This window comes from Micromys minutus (assembly GCF_963924665.1).
Source record: "Micromys minutus genome assembly, chromosome: 1".
In the NCBI taxonomy this organism is placed as follows: Eukaryota; Metazoa; Chordata; class Mammalia; order Rodentia; family Muridae; genus Micromys; species Micromys minutus.
Genome location: NC_137969.1, coordinates 258,339,979 through 258,364,734, shown reverse-complemented (window position 1 = coordinate 258,364,734; position 24,756 = coordinate 258,339,979). Strand labels below are relative to the sequence as shown.

Sequence of the window (24,756 nt, the reverse complement as noted above, 5' to 3'; positions counted from 1 at the left end):
TCTGTCACAGTGCTAAAACACCACAACCAAGGCAACTTGTAAAGGAATGCATTTATTTGGGGCTTGCAGCTTCAGAGATAGAATCCATGCCTAGCAGAGTCGGGAGCACGGCAACAGGTAGACAGGTAGGAATAGTGGAGAGCGGTAGCTAAGAGCTCACAGGCACGGGGTGGGAGGGAGACAGAGGGAGGGAGGAAAAAGGGAGGGAGGGAAAGAGACTAGGGTGGTGTTCTGGTTTTAAAACTTCAAAGCCTTCCCCCATCCCCAGTGACACATATCTTCCAATAAAGCCACACCTTCTAATCCTTCCCAAACAGTTCTACTAATTTGGAACCAACTATTAACTATATGAACCTATAGAGACCGTTCTCACTCAAACCACTTCATCTGTGAACACCTGTCATTCCAGTACTATGGAGGCAAAGGTAAGAAAAACGGAAGCTTAAGACTCTCCTGATTTACATATGAAGTTTGAGGTTAGGGCTCATACTAAGACCCAGTCTCCAAAACAATCAAAGAAAATTCCCAGCAGACTCAGTTTCTGTAGCTGCCCCATTTTCTCTCATAAGAATAAAGCCTGTGTGCATGCCTGAACCATCAACTGGGCACTATACATTTCTTGTGATTCTGAGTTTGACTTTAACATTCTTAAGCTAGCATCACATGATGTAAAGAAAATAGGAATATTCGTTGTTACATAAAAAAGAACTCAACGTTTTTTTATGTCAAGAATTAAGCAGAAACACTATGGCCAGTGGAGTAGAACTGTATACAAGCCCCAAACAAACAAAAAAGGAACAAAAGCCGTGTACCAACTTCTTTACTCTTCCTGCTTTTATTTAAATTAAAAAAAAACTTCATTGATTCTTTGTTTCACGCCATGCACCCCTGTCCTGTTCATCTTCCTGTTCCCTTGTATCTGTTCTCTGTGCATGCAGCACCCCCACACAAAATAAAGACACAAACAAAAATAAAACAAAGCATAGAAAACATCTCACTGTGGAAGATGGAGTATGCCACAGTGTGCCCCACAATATAACCGTACACTTCACTAGTGAATGCTCATCGCAGTGAGTCCTTGGTCTGGTCCACGATTTCTGGCTTCTGTGACACCATCAATACTGGCTCCTCACCTGGTATCCTCCTGGTGATAGGAGATTCTGCAGTTTTGGATCAGCAGGACTGGACATTTTATGCTGATCCAACAGTTCGCAGTCGATGTCGGTTGTGGAGTGGACCAACTCAAAGCCCTGGATCTGGGCCTGGGTGGTAGCTGAGATGGTCAGCCAGCTGGCTCTCCCTTATCTGAACCTCCCTGGTAAGCTCTCCAGAACCGCTCTGGCCAGGCCAGCGAATGCTGACATCAGCAGAAGGCAGGGTCAGCTCTGTTCTCCTGCCTCTCCAGCTGGGCTCACTGGCATCCATACCTCTAAATCCAGCTCTGCTGTGCTGCCCTGTTGAGGTGTGGGGTCCACTCTCCCAAAAGCTGCAGACAGTGAAAGGGCGGGCTAGCCCCCCTGCTTTTATGACCTTGGCACCAGCTCTCCCAACTACCAGACATCAAGGGAGAAGAGCATCACCCCCATATTCACCCCACTCCATGGCAGATGAGTGGCAGGGCCAGCTCTTCCCCACTAGTGCCTACTCACTACGTGACCTCACCTTGGACCCCCCACACCAGGGTCAGATCTACTATGCTGCCTAGACAAGGTGAGGGGCCCACTGTCCTGAGTGCTGTCGTCAGCATGACGCAGGGGCCAGTTCTCCTGGCTGTTGAAGGTCCTCTTAACCAATGCACCTGCACAATGCCCTGACAATGATGCACTCGCACTGCAGGGCACCTTCCCTAGTATTGCAAGCTCTGCCCAGACACCGTGTGGGCTCCCAGCTAAGGATTACGGACCACCATATAGGCTCCCAACCCAATTTTCCTTTTTAATGTATATAAGCATTTTGTCTGAATGTATGTACAAGTACCAAGTGTGCAAAGTTCCATGAAGATCAGAAAGGGACATAAACTTCCTGGATCTGGAGATTCAGATGGTTGTGAGCTGTCATTTGAATACTGGGAACCAAACTCGGGTCCTTTGCAAGAACACCGAATGCTGTTAAACACTGAGCCATCTCTCCAGCCCCCAGCCCACTTTAATTCTTTTATTTGTTTGTACTAATCTGTGCCTGGTTGGTTTTTAAAAGTCTATCAAATATATTTACTCATTTAAGCAAAGCTCCTAGTCAGACCTACCCAGCCCTTCTGCTCCCACTGTCAGGAGCAGAACATCCTGTAGTCTTCAGTTTCCCAGTGCAACAAACTAACCCCCACAGTAAGCTGGGGCTTCACAGGCCTTTCCAGAGCATGCTGTGGGGTTCTCAAAGCCTAAAGGTAAGATCTTCCACAAGGGAGTTCTAGCCAGAAAGGGCACTGACTCTGAGGATTTGAATATGGTACCACCCACTTCAGTCCTTAGGACGGATCTAAGAGACGATTCCCCTGCTCTGCATCCAACTCCAGAGACCACTGCGGATGCAGCAGATCATCCTTAGGATGACTGACAAGTCATTTCTCTCTCTTCCCAAGCCTGACTCCCAAGCAACCCAGCAGCTGACTACCAGCAGACTTATGCCTCGGGGCCTGGTTCCAGCGCATCCCATCTAGAATGTGGGCAAAACCTTGCTGTACAGTGGGCTAAGACCAGGAGCCTGAGTGATGTACCCACAGTAATGCAACTCCCAAGTGCACCACTGGCATTTAACCAACTCCATCTTTACCCCCACCCCACAAACCCCATTAAGAACCAACCAGGGATTTGGGGTAGCAGGAGTCAGAGGGAGGGAGCAATGGAGAATTTAGGGCCTGGCTATGTGAGGACACAGTCATCTTTGGGCAGCCCAGGCGGCTTAGGCTTTTTACCATTTTGTTTACAGTTATTTTCATTCTCTTTTAAGGAATTATGACACCACTCTAGTTTCTCTTTCCACTCTCTGCTTTTGACATGCAGCTCGATCCATGGGGAGAGTCCTGCCACCAAATAACCCATTGTTTTCATGACGGAAAATTACATGCCAACAAGTGACATTTAAATTCTGAATTTTAATCACTTGTCAAAAAGTGGAATGTATTTTTAAAAAATTTAATATGAGAGCAATGTGTCTGCTCATATAGACAAGAATGTTAAAACAAAGTAAATGTGTTTTATTCCTTGATGTATACATTTTTGTGTGGGGGTGCACAATTAAATCCCATTAACTTTTTCCTCTGTGGGGAGAGCTGTGGAAGACAGTGGGCACGCACTGTCGGAAACCAACACATCTCCAAGAAGTAGCTGGAACAGAGGGATCAGGCTACCAGTGCTGGCGTGATATAGTTGAGTCCTTGGATTCTGACTCTCCAAGCCCAGAACTATCCTTATGACAGTCTAAGCAAGATCAGAAGACCACTGGGTGAGAACCCCCTCCCCAATATACAGTATGCTCAGCACCCTAGAGTATAGGCCATAGTGGAGCCTGAATGATCAGGTCTAAAACCCTGAAAGACCCAGGATGAGTGAGTCAGATGGAGACTAGGTAAAACCAACTAAAAAGGCGGATCACGTGGTACTCCATGAAGGATAAGCCCGGGGGGGGGGGGGGAGTTATATGGTGCTTCAGGCATTCACATGTACACCTGTACAAAATGCATTGTGAAGGTAAATGGGAATTACTGTGTATATATGCACAGTGTTTGTTCATATAGGCATGTGCCACTGTACAGTGCCATGTGTATAGTTATACAGGGGTGTGCTAATATGTATGCAGCACCTATATACACAGGCATGTGCCCGTGCCGTGTCATATATTTGTATGTGTAGCTGTGAGCATGAGTGTGCATGTATACACACATGTGGGTATCTACATGTGTTTTAATGCTCCACCTGTGTTTGGAGTGTGCACACATGTGCACACAGCTGTTTGGGGGTGAAGCCAAGTGTAGCCATGCTGCTCCCTGGACCATGGAGACAAGGTTATCCAAAATGAAATCAGACAGATACTCCTCACTTTCTAGACTTGCATCATCAACTCAGTATGCTTGGACTTCAACATTTCCTGCATACCCACTCCCAGCCCTGTTAGATCTCTCACCCGTGTTAGCAGCCTCTAGTGTCTCACCGCAGCCTGGGACCCAGGAAGGCAATGGAGTTGAGACATGTGGAGGAACCAGAGACCTGAAGGGTTCCTCAAGACTGTCCCCACTACTTAATAGAAATGCACGGTCGTGAGAAGACCATAACAGGTGCTCTCACGAAGCCGGTTCTGGTTCTTGAAGTCTTTCCCATGACAACCCACTGCCTGTCTCCTCTCTAGTATAGTCCTGCCTTCTATTGCCGGTTAGGAGTCCCTTCTGGTTATTGAAACCATCACGCTTCCCATGTGCCCACCTGTAGCACAGTGACATGTACTCCCCACATCCTTCCCTGACAGTACCTTTAAGTGTGTCTACATGACAGGAAACATAACGAGAAAAGGCAGGATTCACTGGGCATAGAAACCTAGCAGAGCTTCAAGTATGGAAAAAGTGTAAGAAGGCAGCATCTTAGCTTGACCATGTCAGAGTCCTCTCTCCTGAACTCTCTCACACACTCCCCTTCTCCTTTAACTTGGAACGTATTTATAATAAACAGGGTTCATGTGAATACAGCTTGCACACGCTGCCAGCTGTGCCAGAAAATGCTAGAACGGTCAGAGAGACTATGCTGGCTTTCTGTCCTATCCAGAGGGAACCAATTATCTGTGCATAGCAAACCCCATGCACCTACAGTCTGGAAAATGTAGATAATGGAGGGGCCTCTGGAGCTAAGTCTATGCGTACGGAAAGACAGGTTCACTCTGCTGTGCAGAAAGCCATCAGCTAAGCAAAGGCCATCTGCTCACTGTCAAAGGAACGTCCTTCCCCTCTCAAGAGACAACAAAAAGCAAACTTGGAGGGTGAAGTGCCGTCCAGGGCTCAGTCTGCTCAGTGTCACCGAGTCCTTCACCACGATGTCCACATGTGCACCTTCCCTGCCTGTCCATGACCTGCTCTAACCCTTTCCTTACACCTTCCCTATATTCACAGACATGTCTGTCTTTGCACCTGCGCCCATATCTGAATCTTTAGCATCCAAATGTATAACGGAACCAAAGAAGCTATTCCTGACCCTACATGCATCAGTCAGGGTTCAATGGACTCAGAACTACTAAGAAGTTGGAAGGAGGACTTAGGATAGGAATTACTCCACTGATTCGTAGGACAATAGGCTGGAGCTTCAGAAAAGCTGTGATGTGACTCTGACCCAGAAGGAAAGCTGGGAAGCTGCTAGAATAGAGTCCAAAGGTCAGACGCTCTGAAGGTCTAATATTCCTGACAGGAGACTATTCCAACACCAGCAAATGGGAACTCTAATTTTCTCTGTGCAGGCATAAGCCACCTCCCACTCAATACCAACTTGACGTCAGACATGGTCTTGACAGACATGTCCAGAAGTGACACTTTGCCAGCTTTCTACATATCCCTTAACCTAATTACTTTGGCACCTGAAATGACTCAAGACACTCTGATAGGAGGTTTGAACTATAATCCCATTCACAGATGTTTAACTCTAAGGCATGACACCCGGTACCCTGCACATCACGAGACTGGGTGTCTGCTTACAGACTATCTCACTTTGTAAATCTTTTTGTTTTATGTGCTTACAAAGCATCATGATCTGTTATCCTCTTAACGACGTTTTTGCCATGGGGATCATCCGTGCTTAAGGACTCACCGGACGATGAGACCTGTGGCTGGCTCAGCCCCTGGCCTGCCCTCCCCCGCTCAAGACTCTCTCCTTTCTGGAATGAGCATTTCCTGTTTGCCATCACAGCCTTCCCTACATAACAACTTACAGAGGAACAGCGAACTTACCCTGTCGTTATGAGCAAGGAAACAGTAACAGGAGAAATGGCAGTGCATCAGCCACCAGGAATTCTCCTGAGTTTCATCTGCTGACAGACACAACACACCCAGGATCTGACTTCTCTTGAATCTGTGCTGCTAAAGCAATGGGAGTGACAGGCCTAAAGTCTATCCCAGATGACAGCCTGACCTGACGTCCTCCCAGACCTGCTAAAGCCTCTGGTGTGAACCATTAGTCGACCACTTTTATGCCCACATTAGGGCTGCACCAGATGAATGTATTATCGCAGTCTAAGGACGAGCTAGAAGATATGCTCATCCCACGGGAGATGGAGCTGCTTTTCTGACATTCAACCTTAAAGAATTAACCAACTCAAAGTCCAGGTTGACAGTTTGTAAACACTCATACTTGGACCAGAGGAAGGCTTTGCTGCACACTTGAGCCTCACCTAGGAAAAACATTGCCACTGTCCTGAGGCTCAGGGAAACCACTGCTGCTGGTCTGAGACACAGGGTCTTTACCATGAGTGCATGTGTGTCAGCCACACAAACTCCTTCCGGACTTCTGACCCTTACACATTTGCCCAAGGCTCCCTAACTCCCTACATGTTTGCTCCACGTACAGCAGGCACTTCAGTGAACTTCCCTTTGATTCCCGGAGGAGTGACCCAAACCTTCATCCTTGGAACTTCTGGGACTTGTATTTACCCTGCTGAATTGAGCTGTTGTAGTCTCCCATTGACTTTAATCATAAGACACAGTTAACAGTGAGAGACACCTTAAGTATCCCCTGTACTCCAGACACAATCTCCCTTACTTTCACAGGAAAGAGCAATCCAATTTCCCACTGGCAATCCAGATCAATCACCCCTCCTCACACTACTATTCCTTTCCTAGCCTATTGGCTAAGGGTATCAGAAACCCAACGTGGCCAGGAGTAGTCTGAGCTTCTCTTTTGTTGTGTTTCTCGGCAAATGTATTTTTCTTATAGCCAAAACTTTTAGGCCAGCAGAACTTAAGGTCATGGTAACAGGAGGCAAAAGTTTCCCATTAGAAATTTGTGAATGGAACCGCTTTCATATCTCCTTTTAAATTCCTAGATTTATGAATCATACCATCTAAACAGCTGCTTCAGTTTGGTGGGTAGCATGTAAGAACTGTGGATCCTATAATCATGGGCCCACTACCACACTTGTCTGGATATGAAGTAAGTTCCTTGATCAGGAGCAATACTGTGTGAAATATCATGATGGTGGATAGGTGTTCTCTAAGTCCAGGATAGGAGTCTTGGTAGAAGAGTTATATTCAGGAAAGGCAAATCAATAGCCTGAATAAGCATCCATTCCAACAAGGACAAAGCACTATTCTTTCCATGAAAGAAATTATCAAAACAGTGGTTCAGGTCACTGCCAGTTCATCCCAGTAAAGGATGCTCATTGGGGAGGCTTGGTGTTTATCTTTGCAGATAACAGGTCTTTCTTTTATCATTTGCTAGGTCAACTCTGGCGAGTGGAAGCCCATATTAAGCCCATGAATAACTTCCATCTCTGCTACCAAGGCCATTTTGTTTATGGGCCCATTGAGCAATGACAGGGAAGACTGGAGAAAGAGGCTGACTGTCCAGAGAACAGATTATCCTTCCTATTTGATTATTAAACTCCTCTTCTGAATTTATCTTCTGATGAATATTTTTATGGAATATAATTATTTTTATATCCTTTCTCGATTCAAAAATATCTAGCCATATACTTCTGCTCCAGGTGTCCTTCTCACAGATTTTCCAGTCGTGTTCTTTCCAAGTCTCTGAGCATCCAGCTAATCCATTGGCTGCAGTGCATGAATCAGTAAACAATTAAACATATGGTCTTTTCTTCTCCCAAGCAAAATGTATTACCATGTGCACTTCCTGAAGTTCTGTCCAGTGTGATGATTTCTTTTCACAGGTGTCTTTTATAGTTGTTCCAGAAAGTGGTTGCAATTGTCAGTGATGCCTACATAACTCACAGAGCCATCAGTATACCAGGGCCTAGAATTCTCTTCTTCAGTCAACTGATTATGATACACATCCAGTGAGGCATGCTTTGGGGCAAAGAACATTGCACCTGGAGGAGAAACCACAGGTGTTTGGGAAATGTCTTCATGTAACTTGCTTGTGCCATCAGCACCTACTCAGGCTCACTTTCATTCGATACTAAATCTCTGCTATGTACATCTTACTTTATGAGTTGATGGACAGATAATACGCAGCTCATGATGGGTAGCTCATGCCATAAGATGACTTGGTGGCCCATTAAAACCCATTACCAGGCCAAGATCTCTCTCTCAAAGGGAGAATAGTTGTCTTAAGGTTAAAACTGTAGAGGTTCACAATCCCAAGGATCTCCTCTGTAATTCACGTAGAGAGCTCACCAAAGACTCCAAAGAGAATGCCTGTATGTCACTGACACCTCAACTATCATCTGATCTTCTGAATCACATTGTTCAAGTGCTAGACTGCACAGCAGCATGGACCTGTTAGAGATCTTGTTTTAGGCTCCACCCAGGACCAGTAGCTTTCCAAGCTATGTGGTATATGAGCTAGAGTAACCTGCCCAAGTGAGGAATATATTGTCTGTAGAATCTGATAGGCCCACTAAGCACTGTAGTTCTTTATTGGTGAAATGGGAAGCTAGGTACAATTATTTATCTTTCACTTTAAAACAAACATTGCTGAATGTCCCCACACTGCTAGTTGCCTAGAAATTTCACAGAGATAAAATGGCCTTGCATTTTGGTTGGATTTATTTATTTTGATGCACATATGTGTTATCAACAATTCCAAGTGGTTGCTGTCTCCTGCTCACTTAGTCCAAGCAGCATAATGTCAATGTCAACTTAGACCTGTATAATTTTATAGAAGAGACAGACAATCAGCATCCCTTCAAACTAAATCATGTCAGAGGACCAGAGAATTAACACCATCTTGAGGTAAAGCTGAAAAGGAATACTGATAGCCTTGTCAGATGAAAGCAACTTCCTTCTGGTCATCCTTTTTTACAGGCATCAAGAAAAAGGAATTCACTAGATCAAAAGTGGCACACCATGTACCAGATGTGTTTATCTATTCAAGTAATAACACCACATCTGATAGAGCAGCTACAGTGTGAATTACTGCTTGATTTTCAATAGTCAACTGTAATTCTTCATGACCCATCGCTTTTCTGTAGAGCCAAATGGAAAGTTAAAGGAATATTTGGCAGGAACCACCGCCCCTTTGCCATTCAAGTCCTTGATGGTTGCATTAGTTTTTGTGATCCTTCCAGGGATGTAATGTTATTTTTAGTTTACTGTTTTCCTTAGTAGAGGCTTTCATTTGGCCTTTCCAGACATAACATCCCTTACTCCACAGGTCAGAAAACCACTGTGGTAATTCTGTCTTTTAAGCATATCTACCCCAATGATTCATTCTGAGATTGAGGAAATAATGTCCAGGGAACCACTGCACCCACTGTGGGTCAAACTTTAGCGAAAACTCTACTTAACATTTGGCCTCTATGAGCTCCGAGTTTTGCTGGAGGGCCACAATGTTTGGGAGTCTTCCAGAATCAGTGTCAATTTAGATCCTGCATTCAATAGGCCCTGAAAAGTCTGAATTTTTTCTTTTTTCCCTGGTGCATTTGTAAAAGGCCATAGATCCCCTGAGGAAGAGTGGAAGAAAGGCTAACAGGTATTTTAGAAAGGGTCCTTCCTTGGAGGGACCTGGTGATCACTTTATTTAAAAAGTATTTGTGTCTAAAAAACTAGCTCAAGTTTGGAAATTGTTTTAGATTCCCCTATTACTATGAATCAATACAACCTTTCTTTGTCAAGAATTTTTCTTAAACAGATTGGACAAAAATATAGTACACCTCTTATTTATTTCATTCCTGGAAATATAATAATTGATTAGCTAGTCCCAAAGGACCATACAAGTCATTCTATCATAAAAATCACTTTGCCTGAGCTACCTAGTTCACGTTAGGCTATTACAGGCATTGTTTTTCCAGTGAAACCAATTATAATAAATATGCTTAATCACCTTCCCCATGGTGATTCAGTGCTGACACCTGGCCATTAAACCATTCCATCTAATCCAGCCAATAAAGAGACAGTATCTCTAACTATAAGATCTTTCACAAGGAACAGAAAAAAGACAAACTATTCAAATGTGCTGGTGCCCCTTGTGCCATTTTGCATCTTAGAGAATTAGCGAAGGTCATGTTTTCTGGGATGTCCATTGAGGAGAATTAGGTTTTACACAGCATACCCACTCCAAAATTTCTATTTTCCTGAGACTTAAAAGAAAAATACCTTCATCAGCACTAAGATGAGATATATCTGACTAAATCTGCTCCTTTTCAGAAGGCCATCTTTTGACAAAGTCTTCAACCAATCAACCATATAAACTTTTGACATCTTTTAAAACTATTCAAGCTTCCATATTAAAACTAGACTCGCCATTCTGTGGCCAATATCAAATAACTCGGCCTGACCCAGTTTTATGTTACTTCCAGCATTACACCCTTAAAACCAGTTTCTACACATACTCCCTAGACATTTGCTTGAATGAGTTAACAAACTCATTATACGCCTCAGTAATATGGTTCTTCTCCTCATAGACTGTACCTGCTGCTTCCCCTCTAGCATTCTGTTCGGCATTAAGTCTGGTTACAGGTCTATAGGCAACTACTGGTGGACCCCGGGAGATATCAGCATTTTCTTGCCTGGCATTTACTTCAGGGGAGGTCACTGCCTGTTTAACAATTCATGATTAAGTCCCACATTCAATGGTGAGGAAAGCATTTCTGCAGGGGATGGAAGTGGGGTTGCATTCTCTGCTAAAGGCAGAAAGACTATTTCTATGGGTGACATAAACCCTTAAGAATCTTAGGGTTCCCTGCTGGTCTCCACCCAGAGCTAAGGCTGTCCCACAGCCTTCCTTACCAAAATCCTGCTGTGAGAGAGAGCTGGTCTACCAGGAGTACTCTCACTCCTAAGCCTACAGGTAAGACCCCACTTTCGCTCCAATAACGGTCCAAAGAGGGACCTGCCAGGCACAAACTGGGCACAGGAACTGCAGAGCAGCTGGGGAGAGGATCTTTTATGTCTCCTTCTGTGCCCAGAGCTAAGGCTGTCCCACAGCCTTCTGTACCCAAATCCCACCCAGAGAGAACTCATCTTCCAGGAGTGCTTCCATTCCTAAAATCAAAGACTCACAGGCCCACAGGAAGGGCAAGCTCCATTAAGAGACACCAAGACCAACTAACATCAGAGATAATGAGATGGGGAGAGGCAAGCACCAGAAACTAAGCAACAGAAACCAAGAATAACTGGCATCATCAGATCCCAGTTCTCCCAGCACAGCAAGTCTTGGATACCACAACACATGAGAAAAGCAAGATTTGGATTTAAAATCACATCTCATGATGATGATAGAGGACTTTAAAAAGAACATAAATAACTCCCTTAAAGAAATACAGGTAAACAAGTAGAAGCCCGTAAAGAGGAAAGACAAAAATCTCATAAAGAATTACAGAAAAACTACCAAATAGGTAAAGGAATTAAACAAAAACCATCTAGAATCTAAAAATAGAAATACAAACAATAAAGAAATAATGAAGGGGGCACAACCCTGGACATAGAAAACTTAGGAAAGAGATCAGGAGTCATAGATGCAAGTATCACCAACAGAATACAAGTGATAGAAGAGAGAATCTCAGGGGCATAAGATACCATAGAAAACATTGGCACGACAGTCAAAGAAAATGCAAAATGCAAATAACTCCTAATCCAAAACATCCAGGAAATCCAGGACACAAAGAGAAGACCAAACCTCAGGATAATATGTATAGAAGAGAGTGAGGATTTCCAAATGAAACAGCAACTTAGACTTTCTCAAAAGTAAATATCTTCAACAAAATTATAGAAGAAAACTTACTAGCCTAAAGAAAAAGATGGCTATGAACATACAAAAAGCCTACAGAACTCCAAATAGATAGGACCAGAAAAGGAACTCCTTCCATCACATAATAGTCAAAACACTAAATGCACAAAACAAAGAAAAATATTACTATCAATAAAGGAAAAAGGTCAAGTAACATATAAAGGCAGACCTATCAGAATTACTCTCTTCTCAAGAGAGACTATGAAAGCTAGAAGATCACAGGCAGAAATCATACAGACCCAAAGAGAAAATAAATGCCAGCCCAGGCAACTATACCCAACAAAACTCTGGAGTACCAGAGATGGCGAAACAAAGATATCCCACGACAAAACCAAATTTACACAATATCATTTCATAAATCTAGTCCTACCAAGGAAAATAGATGGAAAACTCCAACACAAGGAGGAAAACTACACCCTAGGAAAAGCAAGAAAGTAATCTTCATTCAACAAATCCAAAAAGAAGATACCCACATAATTCCACCTCTAATAACAAAATAACAGAAAGCAACAAGTAGTATTCCTTAATAACTCTTAACATCAACATACTCAATAAAACAGACATAGATTGATAGATTGGATATGTGAATAGGACCCAGCATTTTGCTGCATATAGGAAACTCACATCAGTGACAAAGACAGACACCACCTCAGAGTAAAAGGTTGGGAAATTTTTTTCCAAGCAAATAGTTCCAAAAATCAAGCTGGATTAGCAATTTTAATATTGAATAAAATCGACTTTCAACCAAAAGTTATCAAAAAAGACAAGGAAGGACACTTCCTACACATCAAAGGAAAAATCTACCAAGATAAACTCTCAATTCTGAACATCTATGCTCCAAATGCAAGGGCACCCACATTAATAAAAAAAAATTTACTGAATCTCAAAACACACATTGCACCACATGCAATAATAGTGGGAGACTTCAACACCCCACTCTCATCAACAAACAGATTATGGAAACAGGAACTAAACAGAGACACAGTGAAACTAACAGAAGTTATGAGCCGAATGAATTTAACAAATGTCTATAGAACATTTCATTCTACAAGAAAAATACTTTATTCTCAGCACCTCATAGTACCCTCTCCAAAACTGACCATATAATTGATCACAAAACGGGCCTCAACAGATACAAGTAGATTGAAATAATCCCATGCATCTTATCAGATCAGCACAAAGGCTGGTCTTCAATAACAACAAAAACAACAGAAAGCCAACATATACATGGAAGCTGAACAATGCTCTACTCAATGCAGGAAGAAAGAAAGAAAGAAAGAAAGAAAGAAAGAAAGAAAGAAAGAAAGAAAGAAAGAAAGAAAGAAATTAGACATTTTAGAATTTAATGAAAATGAAGGCACAACATACCCAAACTTATGGGACACTATGAAAGCAGTGCTAAGAGGAAAACTCATAGTTCTGAGTGCCTCCAAAAAGAAACTGGAGAGTTTTTCAGCAGCTTAACAGCACACCTGAAATCTCTAGAACAAAAAAGAGTAAATATACCCAGGAAGAGTAGATGGCAGGAAATAACCAAACTCAGAGCTGAAATTAACCAAGTGGAGAAAAAAAGAACTATAAAAAAAATGTCAACAAAAAAGAGCTGGTTCTTTGAGGAAATCAACAACATACATAAATCTTAGCCAGACTAACCAAAGAACACAGAAACAGTATCCAAATTAGCAAAATCAAAAATGAAGAGGGACATAAAAAAATGGAGGAAATTAAAAAAATCATCAGATCTTACTACAAAAGCCCATACTCAACAAAATTGGAAAATCTGGGGGAAATGGGCAATTTTCTAGACAGATACCAAGTACCAAAGTTAAATTAGGATCAAATAAACCACCTAAACAGTCCTCATAGCCCCTAAAGAAATAGAAGCAGTGATTAAAAGTCTCTCAACCAAAAAATAAATAAATAAATAAATAAAAATCACAGGACCAGATGGGTTTAGTGCAGAATTCTATCAGACCTTCAAAGAAGACCTAATACTCTTCAAACTTTTCCACAAAAGAGAAACAGAAGAAACACTACCCAATTTGTTCTTTAAAGCCACAGTTACAGTTTTACCTAAACCACATAAAGAAACTACAAAGAAAAAGAACTTCAGACCAATTTCCCTTATGAATACTGATGCAAAAATACTCAACAAAATTCTCACTAACTGAATTCAAGATCACATCAAAATGATCATTCACCATGATCAAGTAGGCTTCATCCCATGGGTGCATGGATAGTTTAATATATGAAAATTCATCAATGTAATCCACTATATAAACAAACTCAAAGAAAAAAACCATATGGTCATCTCACTGGATGCTGAGAAAACACTTGACAAAATTCAAAACCCCTTCATTATAAAAGTCTTGGAACTATCAAGAATTCAAAGCCCATATTTAAACATAGTAAAAGCAATATAAAGTAAACCAGTAGCTAGCATCAAACTAAATGGAGATAAACTAGAAGCAATCCCTCTAAAATCAGTCACTAGACAAGGCTGCCCACTCTCTCCCTACCTATTCAGTATAGTACTTAAAGTCCTAGCCAGACCAATTAGACAACAAAACAAAGTTAAAAGGATACAAATTGGACAGGAAGAAGTAAAAATATCACTGTTTAAGATGATATGATAGTATACTTAAGTGACCCCAAAAATTTCCCCAGAGAACTCTTAAACCTGATAAACAACTTCAGCAAAGTGACTGGATACAAAATTAATTCTAACAAATCATTAGCCTTCCTATAGTCAAAGGATAAACAAGCTAAGAAAGAAATTAGGGAAACAACACCCTTCACAATAGTCAGAGATAATGTAAAATATCTTGGTGTGACTCTAGTCAACCAAGTGAAATATCTGTATGACAGGAACTTCAAGTCTCTCAAGAAAGAAACCAAAGAAGATTTCAGAAGATGGAATGATGGCATTGTCTGGCATCAATAGGAAGAGAAGCCCTTTGTCCTGTGAAGGCTAATGTCCCCAGTGTAGGAGAATGCCAAGATGGTGAGGTGAGAGTGGGTGGTTGGGAGGGGGAGCATCCTTATAGAAGCAGTGGTAGGGGCATGGGAGATTGTGGGAACCAAGAAAGGGGATAACATTTGAAATGTAAATACATAAAATACTCAATTTAAAAAAAAAACAAAAAATGAGTCTTGGGGTTCAAAATCCTCTGCTTCATTAGATTCCACTCTTTTCCAATCAGTGCTGTTATGTAAACCAACAACACACTTTGAGATTAAGTCTCACTGTTGCTCTGTCATGGTGACCCACAAAAGACCATCTACCATACCACCACAACAGTGACTAGTTGTGAGCCTGCCTTGTAACCATTGCCTACTGCAAAGGTCCATGTTCCTGACCAGATATGACAGTATCACTAAACTGTGGGCATATACAATTGCTTTGAATGCAATTTGACAGGTGCATCACATCAATTTAGCAGTAACAGTGGTCTCCGATCTCTTTCCTATGCCCTGTGACCTCAGCAGCCATGGGCTGTTACCTTGACTTGCAGTATTAAACATGGTCTCCTCCTATGAAATATACCTTAAATCCAGTGAAAACGCAGCTGGCTGAATCCTATTAGAAATTGCATTACTACACCAGACAGCATATATGGGCATGCAGATAGTATTAATATATTGTGTCCCTAGATGAGCAGGACTGTTAGTGATAATTCTCTCCCAGAGCACTACAAAACATCTTCCAGAAGAATGAAAGCTAGACAGCAGGCACAGCACTCTCATCTTGGCTCAGCACAATTCCTCCTTATCCTACAACCAGAATATGTTGGAATTTTAGCAGTAGTCTTAAAGATAAACGGGGTCAATTCTCACCTGTATTTGTGACAAGTTTCCTGGTCTATCAGGCCCTGGTCCAACTATTGTTTCTTGGGGTATTCTTACAAGCACTCAGAATTCTCCTCACAGGATTCCAATCCTGGACCATGTTCTGACATATCCCCACAGGAGAATTATACACAGATTGTTCTAGGTGAGGATAACTGCTCATCTCCATTAGATAATTCTTTGGGTATGCAACACTTCATTTCCACACCTATGTTCTGATGCTGGTTGTTCCTGATGCTCTTGAGGACTATCAAGGATCAAGGCACACCAGGTCTCAGTACCTACTCAAGCCCAAACATTGTGCATATTGGTTAAAGAACCAATCAATCTATGATTCACAGTAGGATTTTTGGTTGCTCAAGAGGGTCATAGCTTTGTCCATCATATTAAGGAATTGGCTGTGGGAGTTTCTGGACAACAAGATTACCATTTTCCACAGGCAGGTGGAGCTATGTGAGTCTGAGGGCAGTCTAGTCTACATAGTGAGTTCCAGGGCAGTTAAGGCTGTTTAAAGAGACAGTGTCTCAAAAGAAAAGGTGGGGGAGGAGAGGAGAGGAATAAAATAGAAGAATAGAGGGAGAGAGGAAGAAAGAAAAGAAAGAAAGGAAAGAAAGAAAGAAGGAAAGAAGGAAGGAAGGAAGGAAGGAAGGAAGAAGAGAAGAAAGAGGAGGAGGGAAAAGAAGAAAAACAGAAGGAAGGAAAAAAGAAAAAAGAAAGAAAGGGAGAGTGAAAGAGAAGGAAAGAAAGGGAGAGGGGAAGAGAGGAGATATGGAAGAAAGGAAGAAACAAAGAAAGATGTTTTTTCTTCCAAAGGATTAATTAAGACAATGAAAATTCAATTTTTAAAAGATGCCATTTGGTAAAACTCTCACTTGAGTCAGCAGTTCCTAAATTCAAAACATATACTTGTTCATTTCTTTCTAGAAACTACACCTTTCTGTATTAAATAATCACATAAGGATGACAAGCCAATCTCTTACCAACCAGAGTGAGGCACAGGACCCTTGCATTATGGGTGAAAACATGGCTGACTCCTACAGGTGAGATTGCCTGATTTCTCATACCTGTGTGTCCTCTGCCACTGTAAAAGCTTTCACTTTGCTGGAATTCTTTGGATTGTGTGGTCATTTTCTTGGGACCTAAGACCCCACTGATAACACAAACTAGCAGACACAAGACCTGTACCTCTTGCACCTCTTTAATGGACTGTTGATCAAGGGTGAAGATTTCCAAGAGCACGAAAGCGCAACATTTGTTTTTTTCCCATTTCCCCTTTGGAAACAAATCTTGCCACATCTGATTTCAAGTAACCCAGGAAGCCCCCTTGCTTTTCATCTGCTCTTGATTCCTTTAGCACTTTAGGATTTACATGCTCCCCTAATAGCTCAGGTCCTTACCTACCACAGAAAGATCATGGACCTCCGTGAAGCCAAAACTTTCCCTCCTGTCCAAGGCCCTTGCTGAATCAATGTCCTCCTCAACTCTGCAGTGAACGAAGCTTGCTGTTTAGCCTGGTCAAGTGAGAGTCACACACCGCTCTTTCCCCAACCCCTTCACTCTTATTTCTACCTCATCTTCTCCCCCTTTCCTGTTTAGCTCTCCCCACATTTTTTGAGCTATTCAGCACTAATATATTTTTTACTCTCTTCTCCTTTCTCCCCTACAGTCAGAAGAAACAGGCAGCCAGTGCTTCAATCTGGTGCTGGCTAGTTTGATGTCATGTTGACACAAGCTAGCTAGAGTCACTAGAGAGGAAGATGCCTCAGGTGAAAAAATACCTCAATAAGATCGGGCTATAGGCAGGCATGTTGGTCATTTTCTTAGTAATTGATGAAGAAGGCTTATCCCATTGTGGGTGGGAACACCCCTGGGCAGGTCATGGGTTCTATTAGAAAGCAGCCCGAGAAAGCCAGTAAGCAGCATTCCTCCATGGCCTCTAGATTAGCTGCTGCCTTCAGGTTCCAAGCCTGCTTGAGCTTCTGTTCTGACTTCAGTTGGTGACAAACTGTCCTGTAGAAGTGTAAGCCAAGTAAGTGTTACCTTTCTAACTAACAACTGGTCATGATGTTTCATTGCAGCAACAGTAATTCTAAGGCAAATCTGATCTTTATCGTTATCCAATTTACCTACAAAATCAAAAGCTAACATGGAGAATATCCCTTGCATGGCTTTCTCTGATCTTTACTCCCTTATTTAACAAGTTCTTTCTGCAAAGACACCTGAAGCTCAGCTGCACAGTTTTTGCCCACAGGAACAATGCAACTTCTGCCACAGTTTTCTTATAATCCCATTCCATATGTAATAGTCTTAGAGACCATGATATACTTGCTGGGTCATCAGCAATTCTTGGAATGTCATTGTACTCCCTTGATGGGTGACATTCATCAAATGGGGGCACACTCCATTGCATGCACCAAAGGAGGGCCACATCAGCATTGGTGATAGCTGCCAGCTCTCAGATGAGTTAGCTTCAGTTACATGTCTCCTCACAGTAAGTACAACAGAGCTGTTTTTCCCAATCTCATCTGTCCTTCTGTAACTTCTCCTATTTGGGTGACAACTATTGCATTAACCTTCCTTGTGGAAACAAATGTCTTCCCATCTCAGAAAAGCACCAATAATAAACTAGAGAAACTATTCTACTCAAGTCTAGCTTGGTAATACAATAACTTTATTAGACTTTCTTATAAGAGCATGGGTGAAGGGTTACTCTGTGTGTGTGTGTGTGTGTGTGTGTGTGTGTGTGTGTGTGTGTGTGTGTGTGATTGACCCTAAAAGCTATATCATTAAAAAGTCCTAATATGGCATTAATGGCAGCCTCCCAAAGCTACATGTATAAATGCCTCCTTTAGTTAACTATGGTGCATCCAAAGCCTACTTGAAGAAGATCTAGGATTATGTACAGCTGGAAGAGAGGCACAAAGGGTGGCTGGATCTCAGGTGAGGGTCCAGTGACTTCTCTCACACCCTTCTATGGAGCAAGTTCAAAACCGTCGGCCTTGTTGAGGGTCTCCTTCAGGTAGTAGCAGCTTCTCTCATTAACTGGGTATAATGCCATTTGACAATACTGAAAACTAGGCAGAGAACTGAGGGTTCGTAAGGCAGCAGACCCTGAGTGTGACACTGTAATGGGAGATACACAACATTACATGTCTCCAAATGCACAAAATGTTGACAACCTGAAGGAACCAGCATATAATCTATGGACTTTAGGTAATAACAAACCGATGCTGAACTGTATGCAAACCCAGATAGTAGGGAACAGGGACAAGAGGTATATACCACCTTCTATACCCTCTAAGCCAGATAGTAACATTAGGGTTCAGTCATATACCACCTCTGTACACACTAATCCAGATGGCAATAATGGGGGAGGGGCATAAACCACCTCTGTACACACTAATGGAGATTGTAATAATAGGAAGAGGTATGGTGGTCTAAATGAGAAATCACCACCATAGGTTCATGTATTTGAATCCTTGGTCTCAGTTGTTGGTACTATCTAGGAAGCTAAAGAGCTTTTAAAATGTGGAGCCTTGATAAAGAAAGTACACCACTTAGAGGGGGTTGAAGTTTTATAACTTTGCCCCGTCCCTCTGTCCCCCTGTCCCTGTCCTACTTGCTGTATGCAGATGAAAACATAAGCAGTTTCCAGCTCTGCAGCCATGCTTTCCCTCACTGTTGCTATGTTTTCCTCCTCTGGAACCACAAACCAAAATAAACCCTCCTCATGTCAGTTCTTCTAGAAGCTGTCTAGAATGGACATATTCCTGTTGGTATAAAGGCTTTCTTGGCAGGAGGTGCCAATGGCAGCCACCAGAGCTACCTCTTCCTTCCAAAAATAATGACAAACTACCTGCCTTCAGGGGACACAGCAATTACCACTGTCAAAAACCTGAAAGAGGCAGGGGCGGTGGCTCCCAACACATCCCTGTGGAACACATCTACAAGACCGATGGATCCTGGAGAGTGGAAACCTCAGCTAGATGGCAAGCCGGTATGGCTGCCATGTGTGTTGCCTGTCAGTGTCCCCTGGCATCCACTGCAGACACTGACTTGGGCAACTCTTCTCTAGAAAGGACAAACGGGAGCTGTCTGCTTCTTCTGCATGGGAATCAACATGGCTCACAGGCCTGCATCAAAGATGTCTCACTGCATCAAAGATGCCTCATCAAAGGCATCTTCAGGGTCTGATCTCACAAACCCTAATCACGTTTCATTACTATCGTTTTGGGACGTTGACGTGGCTGCTAGGTCCCAGTGACCAGGAAGTAGCAATGACTAGATAAACAGTGACAATAAGCTTGGGTGCTACACAGTGTCAGTGGGGACGGATGTTGCCTCACACACAGAACTACAGGCAACAAGTCCCCATTGCGGACTAAATAGTGTGCGACAGGCAGTAGAGAAAGTAACATAGGTGAGCCATGTGGAGAAACAAGGAGAAAGAACTGTAATCCGTGAGTTAAACTTAACTAGTCCACAGAACACTCCAGAGCCTGTAACAAGCCAATACACCTGTCAGTTTCTAAAAGGACAGTACCTCCAAACTTGATTTGCCACAAACTCTTCTCAGAATAATGTGTCTTTCCCCATGAACCATCCATGAAGATTGTGATTCTTAGAAGAATACTGTGGTCCTCCAGGAGAGAGATGTGACTCCCATGGTACACTGTGGTCCCAAAGAGTACTATGACCACAGTGAGAACCCTGTACCTGAAGAAGAACATGTGTGTGTTCCAGCTTCCAGGGTCACTGGGTCCCTCATGCCCTTGTTCCCTGGGGTGATGGGAAATTTGTGTTCTGTCCTATGACAAGGACCCTTTCATCCAGGGAGAGATGAGACATGATTTATCTTAGTAACAGGTTGTAAGACACTGGCTTCATGATATAACTCCACTCAATTTAGAAATTATGCACATATACAATAAAATCACACTTGAGATGTGAAGTGACTCTAGTCAGCCTGAGCATGGCAAACATGGCTCTGGAAAATCTTTCCATTATCCCCCATTCCCTCTCCCTTGCTAGAGACTATTAGATTATATTTTTAATGCCAGACACCAAAGTATATTCCTTTAATCACCTACTTTCTCCTCCTGAGGCTGACTACCAAGGTCCAGCAGTCAGAGTATTGACGTCCGGCAATCAAACACACTAATTTTGGCTGCCCTAATAAATATGTGATAAAAATTTAACACCTCATCCTAACAAGAGATTTTCCCTTTTACCTTTATAAACAGCCATTTGCTTATGGGCCACAGTGGTCCCCTCTATCTAGAGAGAGTCCTTTTCTCCTGGGACAAATATCCCTACCCTCTCCCCATCTCCCTCCTCCTCTACCTCCTGCCTTTGTCTCTTATTCCTTGCTCTCTGTCCCTCTGGGGTAAATAAACCTCCTTTGTGCTGGTGTTGGAGTGTCATTTGCCAACACTAGTCCCTTCATTGATGCTCTGACTGGGGTTGGCCATTAATGTTCCCAAGTCCCCATCCTCTTTCACATGTTCCAGCAGCCACTTACACATTTCATCCTTACTCAATGAAAGATTTCTCTGTGAAAATGGGCGTTTGGTTGTGGTGTGTATCTAATTCAGATATCTGTGTAAAGATCCCTTCATGTAGGATGATACTTGGATTACCCAGTGACACCCCAGTACACATAACACTCATATCCCAGTCCTTCTGGTGTAAGATTCTCTCATCCAACAGCAGCTAACTGGTAAGTCCCCAACCTTAGCTATCATAAACAGTGCCCAGGTTATTGGGTAACAGCTCTTGAGTGTCTTGTGTTGCCTGCCATTCTGCCCTATTGGATGGGGATATTACATCCTGCCATAACCTTCACTAGTTATAGGGAACTTCCACAGGTTGGCTAAATACATTTTGTCTAGTCTGGTTTGGTAGGGGGCCTCCCTAATCCAGAGGCCTCCCTCCTCCTAAATACCTGTTAACAAGTCCCAAAATTCTCAGACCATCAGACGTCAGACCCACTGGGGTCTTTCTCTTGATGATGATGGCTAGGTGACAACCCCCCATCCTAGAGATCTTGGTTTTGGCCTTTAGAGATACAGGGGATATCTGGTCTCTTGACCTTGGCCCACTGACAACTAAGGGTGATGGGTTCTGCCCCTGCCATTCCAACTGACTCGCTTTTAGGATGTCTCCTTCAGGATGTCCAAACTCTCAACCATCACATTTCCTAAGTTTATTCTCTGTAGTACCAGGCTTGGTTCTCATATAAACTAGATAATCGGTCTAAATGGCTGCACAATGGCTCTCTTGATCCTAACATTACTCAGGATCCTTACATTAGTGAGCATACAGGAAAATGTAAAGTGATCCTGTGTGCCTCTGCTTTTTCCTTTCTGTGCTCCAGGCTTTTCTTGGATGTCTCCTACTCACTATCCCATGTCCTCTTTGCTCTTAAGTCCTCGGCCCTTCCCCTGACATTTCTTCTGAAATTGAAACTCTGTCTTTCAATCCAGCTGATGAACAATTCCACACTCCTCCTCGTCACATGCTTTCCCAACAATCTACCACCTTCCCCACTCCACTATTGACCTGGGTTTCACTAAAGCCAGAAAAGCAACCCTGTGTCCTCAGGCCCCACCTCTGCTCAATCCAGTTTGCCTCAAGTCCCCCCTATTTTTAGACCTTTTCACACTCATTCTAGTGAAAAGTTCTCAGCCCTGCCTCTATCCTTGCCCTCAGAAAAGTAGCAGCTGTGGAAGGCTGTACATGTATTTATGTCCCCTTCCCTCTTAGTAAACTTGTCCAGGTTGAAAACATTTGGGTTCTTTTACCTCAGACCCTATCATCTACATCAAGCAGTTTCAATATCTAACCCAGTTCTACCTTACCTTTCATGACCTCTATGTGATCCCCAGATTGTTAACAACTCCTTATGACCTACTTTTTTGCCCAGTCACACCCAGGCATAAAAGTCAAACTTAAATACCCACAATGAGGACCACTTACAGATCAGGCTGAGGTCCTGAACCTGGTATTCAAAGCCTTTCACAACCATAGTAAGTACAACCAAAGACAATTAGTAATGCTTGGCTAAGGCCCTTCAGCAAATGAAGGGACTGTCACATCAGAAGAGCCATTAGGACCTTGTTTAAATGTAAAAAGAAAAGACCACTGGACCTGTCTGTCCCAATGTTCACAGTCCATAACAGGACCACTGGGCATTGGACTACTCCAGGGCACAGCCTCTCCAGGGTCATCCAACCTTCCAACACCCACCTGGACCTGCTGAGCCTAGTACATTAGGACTGATAGGGGATAGGATCTGCTAGTGACCTGTTAAAACTACGCAAATCACTCTCCAGTAACCCAGGGTCTCAATGTTTCTGTCAGGTCACCTCATCACATTCCTCTTAGACTATGGGCAACATTCTTAGTCCTGAGAAAATTCTGGAGTCCCACTCACCCTCACCCTCATCCATAGTCAGAGTACCTGGTCAGCCCTCTAGACCCCTCCAGACTTATCTCTTAATCTGTTCCTTCAAAGGCTTTTCAGTATCTCACCCCTTCCTCCTCATACCCTCAGGTCTCATTCTCTTGCTAGGAATGGATGTCCTTTCCAAAATTAGGATTAATTTTACCTTCTACCATGGAAACACCTCCCAGGATAACTCCTGTGACCATTTCCTTCCTTGGCTTCCACTTTCACACACACCCTCTTTCTAAAGTACCCAAAGTCTTCTTACTCCCTGCCTTTTTTTCTAGTCAGTCCCACTATGTGGGATACCACCACCCCTTGTCTTGATGCACATCATAAGACTTTCTATATTAGTATCAAAGACCTTCTGCCTGCATTTCCAAATCCCAATATCCCTTACTCTAACTATCCCCCAAGGCCTCAAACTTTTCATTCAGCCCCTTTTATCATTTCTATACCTCACCTCTTCAGCTGACAATATTCCTATAATGGCAGTTCTTAAAAACCCTGATAGAACATTTTTCTTGGTGCAGGACCTATGGTCCATTAATGCTGTTGTTCACATTGTGATCCCTAACCCTTACACCATCCTAGCCTGTATTCTAGGCAACATTACTCACTTTTCAGTCCTAGACCCTATAGATGTTTTGGGGTTTTTTTCCCCTCAATGCCCCTAAATACACATTTTCAAGATCTGTTGCCTTTACTTGGACAGTCCCTGATACCCAGAAATTCCTTCAACTAACCTGGACAGTCCTCCTCAGGGATTTAGAAATAATCATTATCTCTTTGGACAAGCACTCACTACAGACTTGTCCTGCATTCCCCCTTTTCCCTCCTACCTGCTTCAGTATGGAGATGACCTCATTAACAGCCCTTTCCTCTCCAAAAGCCAATCTGACCCTGACTTACTTCTCAATTTCCTTGGCTCCTGGGGCACTAGGTTATCTCCTACAAAGCTCAAGTCTGCTAGATTCAAGTCAATGATCTTGGATCCTCTCTCAAGCCAACCCAGAGACACCTCACTCCAGACCACTTTACTCATCTTCACTCCTTGTCTCTGCCTTCATAGCCAACTCTCTACTCATAGATCCCCAATTGCTCACTTCTGAAATATTCCCCATACCAAGCCCCTTCTGAATATCTTCCTTCATCCTACCCACAAACAAATTCTTAGACTTGAAACATTCTCTAGCCCTCTGCCTCCCAGATCTATATAAACTGTTTCAACCTTACACTTCCAAAAGAGATACACACTTACTAGGACCAACCTTTGCCTCTGTATCTCACCTCTCCAAAACTATACATGACACTATTCATGCCAACCTCCTGGCACAGCCCCTCTGTGCACCTCTCAATCTAACCAAATATCTGAGACCCCCTTTCAAAAACTATTAGTCCCTCATGCAATCTATTGATTTCCACTCACAATCTATTGATCACCTTTTATAATCAATTCCTACCAATGTCTTTAACTCCTAACTTACAAAAGTTTTCAGTTCCTTCCATCACCTCCTATTCTATCCCTCTAAACTCCTCTTGCCTGTCTTCCCCCCTCAGTCTCTCACTATTTATCCCTTTCCCTCA

At 42.9% G+C, this 24,756-nt stretch overlaps 1 protein-coding gene across 1 annotated transcript in view; it reads right to left on the bottom strand.

Annotated features, from left to right (window-relative positions):
- Window positions 1-24,756, bottom strand: part of PTPRN2 (protein tyrosine phosphatase receptor type N2) — a gene marked incomplete at both ends in the record, with an annotated part of 697,231 nt that overhangs the window by 491,002 nt on the left and 181,473 nt on the right. The gene's annotated exons all lie outside the window — the stretch shown is intronic.